This window comes from Pinus tabuliformis, chromosome Q (assembly GCF_031772625.1).
Source record: "Pinus tabuliformis cultivar Carrire ecotype Pingquan chromosome Q, CPIR1, whole genome shotgun sequence".
NCBI lineage: Eukaryota > Viridiplantae > Streptophyta > Pinopsida > Pinales > Pinaceae > Pinus > Pinus tabuliformis.
The window spans coordinates 1,045,274,364-1,045,284,873 of record NC_142296.1 but is presented as its reverse complement, the minus strand read 5'-3'; the positions used below and the strand labels follow the sequence as shown (position 1 = coordinate 1,045,284,873).

Sequence of the window (10,510 nt, the reverse complement as noted above, 5' to 3'; positions counted from 1 at the left end):
AACATAAAATCGATGGTTATTTCGGTAGATCGCGAGATCAAATCCGCGTAAAGATCTTTCATCAAGATCTTAAACCATTTGATTGCGCGGAAGCAAAAAAATTCAAGCTATTGGGCATAGTAACATCCGAAGCGATAACTTTTGACATCGCTCAGTTCCATATACCTGTATAGGTAGTGAAAAAGGAAACAAGAGGCCAGCGGAATAAAATTCGTAGAAAGATTGCTTTTATTAATTTTCCATGGCAGCAAGTACATGCTTTTCTAGTATTTGTCAGCCTTGCAGTCGCGCAATTCGTGAAGCGTTCCAACTGCATCCTCAACCAGCAGCATCAATATCCTCAAAGAAAATCTATTATACCGTGGGAAGGTTACACGGATGCGATAAGTTTTTTTTTTTTTAAAGTTTGGAAATATATTATAAAGATTTCAAAAGAATTACCCATGACGGTTCACAATGGACACAAAAGATTTTTGCAGAAAAGGGCAGTGAATGAAATACAGAGACGACAGCCTGTAGAGGGTTTTTTTTTTTTTTTTAAATCAATTTCATTCTTCATATACCAAGAACAACAAATTGTGGCCTGTAAGGTCGAAAAGGGTTTGAACAACACCCTCTGATACCATCTGTAATGACCAAACACAGTAACTAGAATCTGAAATACAGAAAGCCTGAAGAATTTAAATTTGTACTTACCTTAACTGCTGCTGATTCTGCTGGTGATGCCGTGGCTATTTTGATCCAATCTCTGGGAGACCAATACCACCCAGCCAGACTGAGCAACCTAGCTGCTCAATCCAGAAAGCTTCTCAACAGAAGCTCTCTGTCCCTCTGTGCCCAGAACCTCAGACGGCTTAAAGCTCTTCCAATGGATAATTATCTTCCTCCTGGTTTTCTCCTGGTGAATTTCTGCTTCTGGTTCTTTCTGCTCCTCTCTTGTTTTCCCCCCTTCTCTCGGTTCAGGCCTCCGGTTTTATCTACGGGCCTGGCGGTGGCCGCCCTCCTACCTGCAGCCACCGCCTTCCCTCGTCCCGACACGCCTTCCACGCATTGATGCTCTCAGATCTTTTCCCTGTCAAATGCGTTCTGCTATGAATGTTCAGTTGATTGTAAGCGCCCCCTTTTAAAAGGGTCCTTTATTTGATTTTTGGTTTTTAGCATATAGTTTAGTTTTAAAGTTTTAATTTATATAAGTTTATAAAGTTTAATTATATGTTTTATACAATTTAATTTATATAAGTTTATAAAGTTTAATTATATATTTTATAAAATTTAATTTATATATGTTTATAAAGTTTAATTATATATTTTATAAAATTTAATTTATATATGTTTATAAAGTTTAATTATATGTTTTATAAAACTTAACATATTTATTCTTTAAAATTCATCATATTTGTTTTATCATAAAGTTTAAAATTTTTACATAGTGGATCAGTTTAGATGGGCTGTTACATGCAAGATGCCAAAGATAAGATAGAAAATCAATGCATTTAACTTCCAATGATATTTACTTGATTATAGGACTGGTCAGACACTATAGATCAGATATATTATGCTCAGATCATACCTCAAAATGATGTATATCAGATCTGTAATAAGTCATAAAATAAGTGATTCAATAATAAACCAACAAGGTGCCTAAATATTAATGCCAAATAAGCTCCAAAGATTAGCTAATCAATTTGAGTGATTTTTAGATGATCTTTAGTCAATTTTGATGATTCTTATTTAGTTTATATGACTGCATAAATGGTTGTAGCAAACATATCAGATCTGGAAATTGTCCAACGGTCCTCAAAAAATAACTTATATGCAATCAATTTAACCACAACATTAATGTTCAATGTCTTAAGTGACTTGTTAATGAATTTAGGCTTATTTTATGTGTTTATGGCCTAAATACACTGTTGTAACAATTATATCAGACTTGAAACTTTCAAATCAGACTTTGAAAATTATATGACAGCCAACATAAAACAATAAAATTGATAGATCAAACCCTTGTAATTTATTTTGATGTCTTGTATGAGTTATTAGCTTAATGTGTGGGTTCTTTAGGCTTGTATTATGATGATTATGCCACTGTTATATCAATATATCAGATCTGATATAAATTATGCAGTCAATTAAAATGAGAGATGAAGGCAATAGAAGCAAACCCCAAGGCCTAATGGCCTATGCCAAGTTTGGAGATGTGAGAGAAATCACTCCTCAACACCTGCACTCACAAAATGTTAGCTCAAAACCCAAAGATCGGACCTTTATGATTGCTACAATCACAAATTATTAGAGATAAAATGTCAATCCCTTGAAGAAACCCTTGTTTGCAATGAGATCTAGCCCTTGTAGGGCTTACGACCTTCTTAATGCTTGCAAAATAGGTCTCCCTCATCTGAACTCCGATTCGGCCTATTTTTTTTTAATTTGGGTGATTTTTCAAGAGGATCTCAGATTTTCAATTATTTTTCCAAAATTCCCCACAAAAACTGCATAAATTTACTAGAGAGTCGTCGTCCATGAATTGTCGTCAGAAAAATTTATGCAAAACAACTAATTTTAAATCATTAATATCTCCCTCATCTGGACTCCAATTCCACTGTTTTTTTTTTGAAATTGGGTTTTTTTGCAAGGAATTCATATCTACTATTTTGTTTGCAAATTTTGCACCAAAAATTTTAGATATGCTCTGCAAATTCGCCGCCCAAGAAATTCCTGCAAAAAAAATAAGGAAAAAAATTCCCCCTCTGCCCAGGAAAGTGCTCTGATTCCACTTGTAGTAGATCCGACCTACAAATATAATCAATTATTTGATAAAATAAACCCGAAACCCAATACAAGAGCAAAATATAGAATCTTCAAATCTTTATTAGTAAAACCCTTAAGGTAAGGTAACACCATACAACTACTACTTAAGGAAGGAGATCACTCCACAAGTCATATGCTTGTCAATACAAAACAATACTTGACATCTCTCAATGGGGAGTCTCTAGCCTCTATATAGGCTTCATACATAATACCATGGGTCTCTCAATACCATACAACTAATACAATGGGCTTATCACATTATTCCTAATTACTTGTGGTCCCTTGCATAATGCAGGTTAACCACTTTATTTATTAATTATAGCTCATCACATTATTACCTTATTCCCTAGGGTACCTCCCTCGGTACCCCATATTACTTCCCCTAGGTATACTACATTCCACCCCCCTTAAACATGTTTCGTCCCCGAAACATGAGAAAAACACAAATAATAAGATCTACTCGAAAGAGTGGTCCACGGATACTATGCATGTGCATCCATCCATCCAAGAGAAAGGTGATTGCTCTATCTAGTTGATGCCTCGATCGCTTGAGATGGACATAGTTTCTGGTGGCTCCTCTATGTTGATATGTTGTGGGTGGATCGTCTCGCCTCTCTATGTGTCATCCAGGGGTTGTTTTCCTTGTTGCTAATTGTTTGCCCCCTTGTTGGTTGTTGTCTGCCTGCCTGGGTGGTGCCAATGGTGATATGTTGAAGTTTTAAATGATGGTGTATCTTTCTTCAATTCACCACCTGATGGAGCCTGAGTAGTATTTGTTACCTAGTGTGGCGTCTGCGACTGTTGCTTGTCTTCCATTATTACTTCCACCACGAACTCCTCATTTGATGTGTCAATACCTGCAACGTTTTCTGCTTCAGCCTCCTTGGGCTCTACCTGTTTATTGATGGAAATATCCTGTAATGTAATTTTATTCTTTTTATACCAGGCTTCAAGAATTTCTTCTGCACGTTAATTGATAGTACCAACCGATTCCATCTAAGAGCAAAACAACATCCACATCAGCCATATCTGAAGCATAGAAATCAAAATGCGACACATACTTATCCATAGAAATCTTCAGATACTTATAAATTTGAACATCTTCATTATCAACATGTGTGTTTTCAATATGTTTTGTTGGGACTTGCAATTGTTTTGCCAAATTAACATTGATAAAATTATGCTTGCAAATAGAATTGATAGAGACAATGATCTTCTCTTTCTGAATACACCCATGAACCTGTAATATGGAGATATTAGTAGAAAATAACCCTTTATGTTTCGTATTATCCTTCTTTCTAGTATGAGACCATTTTTCTAAAAGGATTTTTTCAAGTTCTTCACTCGAAGTTGTTTCGCTGAACTGTCAAGTAAGAACCACCATTTAGCAGCCTCATCTTTCATATCAAGCCCTAGGGTGTGGTTCCAAAAAGATTGATATTGAGACTTGTTATATTGTATAAATTCTTCAATACTAGGGCCATCATCTTTTCCTGTAAAAATTATCTTGTTAGAACCCATAAAACAAAGTAAGGGTTTTGAAGAAAATCACCGACTTTGTGCGGCAAATTTCAAATGGCCACAACTTGGGTAATATGGCTCAGAATCCTTATTATAGCCTGTTTTCGGAATTGGAACGGTCATTCTGCATCTTTCTGTGCTTTTGAAATCTCGATCCGGGCACTCTAGAAACTCAAATTCGTGCTGCAACTGTCCCATCGTCACAAAAAAAATCTGTAAAAAAAAATAAATAATAATAATAATAATAGTTGATTTTAAATCAGCGATATCTCCCTCATCGAGACTCCGATTCGACCAATTTTTTTTTGAATTTGGGTGATTTTTCAAGAGGATCTCAGCTCTGCAATTATTTTTGAAAAATTCCCCACAAAAACTGCATAACTTTACTGGAGAGTCGCCATCCACGAAATGTCATCAGAAAAAATTCTGCAAAACAATTGATTTTAAATTAGCGATATCTCCCTCATCCGAACTCTGATTCCACTGATTTTTGTTTTTGAAATTGGGTATTTTTTGCAAGGAATTCAGATCTGCTGTTTTTTTTTGCAAATTTTGCACCAAAATTTTCAGATATGATCTGCAAATTTTCCGCTCAAAAAATACCTGCCAAAAAAAAAATCCCCCTCTTTGCCCAAGAAAGTGCTCTAATTCCACTTGTAGTAGATCTGACCTACAAATATAATAAATTATTTGATAAAATAAACTCAAGAGCCAATACAAGAGAAAAATATAGAATCTTCAGATCTTTATCGGTAAAACCCTTGAAGTAGGGTAACACCATACAACTACTCATTAAGGAAGGAGATCACTCCACAAGCCATATGCTTATCAAAACAAAACAATATTCGACATCTCTCAATGGAGAGTCTCTAGCTTCTATATAGGCTTCATAAATAATACCATGGGTCTCTCAATACCATACATCTAATACAATAGACTTATCATATTATCCCCAACTACTTGTGGTCCCTTGCGTAATGCAAGTTAACCACTTTGTTTGTTAATTATGGCTCATCGCATTATTACCTTATTCCCTTGGGTACCTCCCTTTGTGCCCCATATTCTCTGTTGAGAAATTTAAGGGCAATGCAATTGTTATATTTCTCTTTCTTAGATAACTGCTTGAGATATTATTTTTCTTCAGATTTGATTGATATTATTACTAAGTATCATTATCATCAACCAGCTATCAAAATAAGAAAATCAATCATGCACAAGTACATAAAATATTGGCACCATGCCAGGGCAAAAACCTCTCCAAAACTTGAGAGGAAAAACCATTGAACTCTTTCTTATGGAATATTTATTGATAAATTACATGACCCATACTTGACCTTGAAATGCCTTCAACATCAAATGACAATACCTCAGAATATGTACCCAGTAGCACTGTTCAGTTCTGCAATTGAAGAATTATATCAATTTGCACCAAATCAGTTCTGATAGGCTCTCCTAGCCTCGATCTACTCTTACTCCATATATATATTTATTATACGTTGTCACAGTTATGAATATAGCTGTTGTGCACGGCTTCCACAAGATGATCTGGTTGACTGTCACCACAGCAAAGGAGGGTGCCCTAGAATTCAGAGCGTATATGCATACGTGGATGGAGTTAGGGCTTGTTTAGCCTTACGGTACCCTTGCACTGTCGTCCGCAATCTCCTCCTTCCTATTGCGGTTAGGACTACCCTTCAAACACAATCATGAAATGCGATACGCTAACCCAGATCTGGATGTCAAGACGAGGTGCAAGCTCGTTGAGGGGACAAACGTCCTCATACGCTGTGGCTACTTCGCTTCCTTGCTTCTTCGTGAGAGAAGTGTATTGAATTACCTTGTGAAGACTTGTGAAGGCTCCATACGTAACCTATATATAGGCTTGCCTTCCCATTCATTGAGCCAATGTGAACTTCGATTAGGCCGGCGTTTCCTTCGATCATTTAGTTGAGCCGACGTGGTTTCATAACCTTCTTTTGAGTGGTTTCAAGAGTAAAATTGTGGGTACACATTTGAGTATTTCTTTGATGATCTAGGACTTACATTCATTAATTAGAACAAAAAATAATTCTTTAAATACAAAAATACATTAATAATGAAGACCGATCCTAGCTACACTATTTTCAACACTCCCTCTTAACTAGGAAGGTATTCATTCATACATGGTACATGAACATTCTCAATACAAGAGTTCTCATAAGCAAAGAGTCAGATTAGTTATCCATCGGTTATAGCATCATTTCAAGTTTCAACCAACATTGTTTCCATGTAGCAAGGCCTTGACTAATCACTCTATCTTTCAATCATAGATCAAAGCACAATGTTGGCGAGACCAATGACTTATAGACACACTCGTCATTGTCTCTCTTAGGGTCATACCCACCCGGGTGTTCTCCGAGTATGCCCTACTAGGACTATTCTCATCTTGGGTTCCCAACCCTCAAGAATATCGGTCCTCTTGCCCACTCTTGTCTTGGATGCCCTACCTCATCCTCAAAGAGTGTCGGATGCCAGATGATAACTCAATCCTCCATTTCTTCTTCATTCTCGGAAGACAGAAATGTAGTGTCTATCTTTCCCGCTCAAATAGGGACGACATATCAACCAGACCAAGCTTGTCTCGAAAATACACAAGCTTCTTGTTCAGAAGCACTTTCGTTAATATGTCGACAGTCTGCTCATCTGTGGGAACATATTCCAGCTTCAGCACTCCATCCTGCACCAGCTTCCAAATATAATGATATTTGTTGTTTATGTGCTTTGTCTTCCCATGAAACACTGGGTCCTCAGACAATCTTATAAAGCTAGTATTATCACAATGAATCGTTGTAGAGGCCAACGGTCTTGCAAATAAGTCGGATAAAAATTTCCTTAACCAGATCGCTTCCCGGCTGACTTCACATGCTGCTACATACTCGGCTTCAATACTGCTTAGGGCAATTGTCTCTTGCTTTCTGCTCATCCAAGAGACCATCGAGGATCCTAGACTGAAGCATCCTCTGGATGTGCTTCTACCATCCTTCTCGCTACCTCCCCAATTAGAATCAGTAAATCCTGTCAGAAGTACATCTTTCCCTTCTCGTATTTTAGGTAATAATGTATGGTTCCACGCAAGTATCTCAGTATATGCTTGGCTCCATCTTAAACTGATTAAGAACATTCACTACAAAGCATATATCTGGCCGAGTATTTACTAGGTACATCAGTGATCCAATTAATTGCCTGTACCTTGTGGGATCCACTAGACTGGATTTAGAATTTCTTAACAGTCTCAGGTTCGTGATCATAGGAGTCATCATAGGCTTGCACTCCATCATATCAAACCTTTTGAGAATTTCAATTACATACTTTCCTTGACCCAAGTAAATCTCATTGGGTTCTTGCCATACTTCCAAGCCCAAATAATAGTGCATGGACCCTAGATCCTTCATATCGAATTTTGTTGTTAACTATTTCTTGCATTCCAAAGTACGTTCTTCTACACCAGTTAGTAGAAGAACATCTACATATAGTAAGATGTTGACAAGTTCATCTTTTACCACTTTGATGTAGAGATTGGGATCAGCCGAACTTTTGGTAAAGCCCAGTCTTTGCAGATAAGTGTCCATCTTGGCGTACCATGCTCTAGGTGCCTGCTTGAGACCATGTAGGGCTTTCTTCAACCTGCAAACATAGTCTCCTTTACCTTTGACCTCGAATCCCAAAGGTTGCTCAATATAGACTTCTTCATCTATGGTGCCATTCAGAAGTGCAGTCTTTACGTCCATTTGATGAACTTTCCATTTCATGGATGCAGCTAGAGAAATCAATGAACAAATGGTTGTACATCTTGTCGTAGGAGAAAAGGTTTCCTCCTTATGAGAAACCCCTGGCAACAAATTTGGCTTTGTATTTGTCTATGCTCCCATCTGCAGCATGCTTAATTTTGTAAATACATTTCGAAGTTACCACAGATTTGTTTTCCAGTCTAGGAACAACTTCCCAAACCCCATTCTTCATTATTAATTAGTATTCCTCATTCATGGCAAACTTCCACTCAAGATGCTTGGAAGCTTCTTCGAACGTGGATGGCTCATCTTCTATCAATTTTGACATGTAGGCTGCATATCCAGGGTACCTTTTGGGTTTCTTGGTTTCTCTAAATTTTCCACTTGCCTGATGTCCTTTGGCTTCTTGAAGTGTGGAGGTCAACCAATTAGGTCTCTTCCTCTTTTCAGGGATAGTGACAGGTTGGCTCGAACCTTCATCTTATTGATGAGTATTGTCTTCTTCTTTGTTGACTTCTTCCTCGAATATAGGAAGATCTTCTTCATCGGAATTAGATGAAATGTCTTTTGACCTTTTGAATGCAATATTTTCATCAAAGATTACATCTCGGCTTACCTCTATATGATGTCCTTCTTTGATGTAGATTCTGTAAGCCTTGGATGAATTACTATATCCCACAAATATTCCCTTCTTGCTTGCTGGATCTAGCTTCTTCCTTTTATCCTTGGGAATTTGGATATATACCGGACACCCAAATATTCGGAGATGATCCACGGTAGGATTCTTCCCAGTGAAGACTTCCTCAGGTGTTCGATTATTCAGAGACCTATGAGGACTTCTATTCTGAACGTACACGACCATCTTTGTTGCTTCACCCCTTAGGAATTTCGATAGATCTTGGTCATGAATCATAACTTTGACACTTTCTTCTATGGCTCTGTTCTTTCATTCAGCTACCCCATTCTGCTCAGGATTATACGGAACTATAAGCTCCCTCTTAATACCTGCCTCCTTGCAGAAGGCTATGATTTCTTTTGAAGTGTATTCTCCACCAATGTCAGATCTCAAAATCTTGACTTTCCTTTCTATGAGATTTTCTACTTCAGCTTTGAACTCTTGAAATTTTGAAAAGGATTCATCTTTGGATTTAAGAAGGTAAACCAAAGTTTTCCTGGAGTGGTCATCTATAAAGGTGACATAGTATAGATGTCCTCCAAGAGATTTGGTCATAGGACCACAGACATCAGAGTGTATAAGATCAAGTATTTCTTGAGCACGGGATGTGCTATGTCCAAATGGTTTCTTTGCAATCTTACCCAAAGCATAGCCCTTGCATATACTTTCATGTTCTTCTTTGAGATTTGGGATTCCATTCACTATGGAGTTCAGGGTTGGAAGATTTGAAGTGTAAGTGACCCAACCTTCTATGCCATAATTCACATGGGCTGATTTCAGTATGTATGAACGCTTGATTTGACGGAGAGGCTAATCTATATAATCTGCCTTCCCAGACACCAATGGTTCTAGCCTTTTCAAGACTTCAATATTTAGCCCAAACAACTACCTTTCCATTTATAAAAACTACTCTATCACCCTTTTCTTCTAAAGATGAAATAGAAATAAGATTTTTGCACAGACCTAGAACATAGAAGATGTTGTTGAGATGAATGTTACTTCCATCATCAAGCTTGATGGAGGTAGATGCGATGCCTTTCACTGGATAGTTTTTGTTGTCGCCAAGCTCCACAGAACAGGAGGACTTTCCCTAAGAGAAAGTCTTGAGTTGATGATGGTGATCAGTCATATGCCTTGAAGCTCCACTGTTTATTATCCAGATGTTTTCATCTTGGAATGTACCCGAGAGTGCAGAGAATAAACCATCAATTTTTATAGATCTGTCAGATTTGGCGATTAGATAAACCCATGCTTGCTTGATCTTTTGATTGATGAGGTTTATTAGCCATAGCCCAATACTTGCCAACTGCTACATGAGGGAGTTGATCTTCTTTCTGCCCTTAGATGAACCACCCTCTGATACCTTGAGAAATTTAATGGCAATGCAATTGTTATATTTCTCTCTTAGATAACTTCTTGAGATATTATTTTTCTTCATATTGGATCGATATTATTACTATGTATCATTATCATCAACCAGCAATCAAAATAAGAAAATCAATCATGCACAAGTACACAAAATATTGGCACCATGCCAGGGAAAAGACCTCTCCAAAACTTGAGACGAAAAACCCTTGAACTCTTTCTTATGGAATCTTTATTGAGAAATTACATGACCCAAACTTGAACTTGAAATGCCTTCAACATCAAATGACAATACCTCAGAATATGTACCCAGTAGCACTGCTCAATTCTGCAATTGAAGAATTATATCAGTTTGCACCAAATCAGTTCGGAT

At 37.3% G+C, this 10,510-nt stretch overlaps 1 protein-coding gene across 2 annotated transcripts in view; it reads right to left on the bottom strand.

Moving 5' to 3' along the window:
* LOC149223082 (putative inactive ATP-dependent zinc metalloprotease FTSHI 3, chloroplastic) overlaps nucleotides 1–10,510 on the bottom strand; it is a 108,117-nt gene that overhangs the window by 23,751 nt on the left and 73,856 nt on the right. The gene's annotated exons all lie outside the window — the stretch shown is intronic.